Genomic DNA, 1,640 nt, shown 5'->3' with positions numbered 1-1,640 from the left:
CACACGCGTACGCACACGCACATGCACACACAGACACACATGTACCCACCTATTATATATATATATAAAAAATAATATATATATATATATATATATATATATATATATAGATAGATATGTCGCCACAGGTAGCCACCCTTACGCCCTCTACATTGATCCTTTCTCCGCCTTCTGCAAGATAAACAAAAAACAAACATCCGCCATAATATTCGCACAAAAGTTCTGGTCTGGCAGGCAAGCTATCAAGCAAGCTACATGTGACAGACGCGTCTTGGGGGACCGACCAGAGAAGCTAGGAGAAACCAGCGCGCGCTCTCATCCTACGTGTCTTTGATAATGTTCCCGCCTAGTATAGTAAGAAGACATCATTAGACTCTCTATCGGCTGATTAAGCGTATCACGCCAAACCGCTCACCTCGAGTTTTCCAGCGGGAAAATTTATGGTCATTAGATCTTGGCCGTTCGCGCCGACAACGCAACCCATATAAAGCGCATAATAGCATTAATATTTCCTAAAGAATCGATGCTATTAGCATTTCTGCCGTCGATAATATTCCTGGCGTGTAATTAGACGGGCTGCTGCTGCCGCTGCGAAAAACGCTGCCGCTGCCGCCGCCGCTGCTGCTTTCCCCGTATACTGTATACGCTATATATTTCACGGTGGTTTAATTTTCGCGAATTTTGCGAACGCGTTTCCGACCGCGAAAAAGCAATACGCGAATAATTCGTACCGAATAATTCATACCGAATAACACAGAATAATTCATAATTCACCGACCGCGAAATTAACGACTCGCGAAATTGTCCGTCAAGTCTGAATTCGCGAAAATATCTGTACGCGAAAAAATATGGCGTATACAGTATTCAGTATCCAGCTGCATGTGTGGTGGGAGCAGCAGCAGTGACCGCCACGCTGCTCTCAGCTTATCACACGAGTAACGTCGTTACGCTGTGATGTATGAGCGAGTTAGCTGCATCCGAAATACCACTCCGTGCGTGCGCGAGCTCTTTAATCATGGTGTCGGGTGCAAGTAGTTGAAATAGTATAAGAACAAGAAGAAGAAAAAAGAAGAAGAAGAAAAAGAAGAAGAAAAAAAAATGAAGAAAAAAAAATGAAGAAAAAGAAGAAGAAGTAATAATAGTGAAGGTGCTAGCAACCGAAACTGATGTATATCTAACTGATATGCAAGCGATAGGCTTTAATTAAGATTACAGATGTAATCTATTACCTCTCTTTCTCTCTCGCTTGCTCACGCCTATTTTCCCCTCTCTCTCTCCCCCTCTCTCTCTCTTCCTGTTTCTATATATATCTCTATCTCCCTGTCTCTCTATCTCTCTCTCTCTCTCTTTCTCTCTCTCTCTCTCGGTCACTCCTATTCTCCTCTCTCTCTCCCCCTCTCTCTCTATTTATCTATCTATCTCTCTCTCTCGCTCACTCTGCCTCTCTCTCTCTCGAATGATTATAACGAGAGAGTAAGTACATTGCGTGTGCTTAACGACCACGAGCTAACGATGCATGGCCATGCGTGTCGCTGCCGATTAATGCAGTACGATATACGATTATAATATATATCCAACACGTGTGTGTGTGTGTGTGTGTGTGTGTGTGTGTGTGTGTGTGTGTGTGTGTGTGTGTGTGT

Source organism: Priapulus caudatus, unplaced genomic scaffold (assembly GCF_000485595.1).
Source record: "Priapulus caudatus unplaced genomic scaffold, Priapulus_caudatus-5.0.1 Scaffold168, whole genome shotgun sequence".
In the NCBI taxonomy this organism is placed as follows: domain Eukaryota; kingdom Metazoa; phylum Priapulida; class Priapulimorpha; order Priapulimorphida; family Priapulidae; genus Priapulus; species Priapulus caudatus.
The sequence above is the reverse complement of the archived record's forward strand: the minus strand, read 5'-3'. Positions refer to the sequence as shown.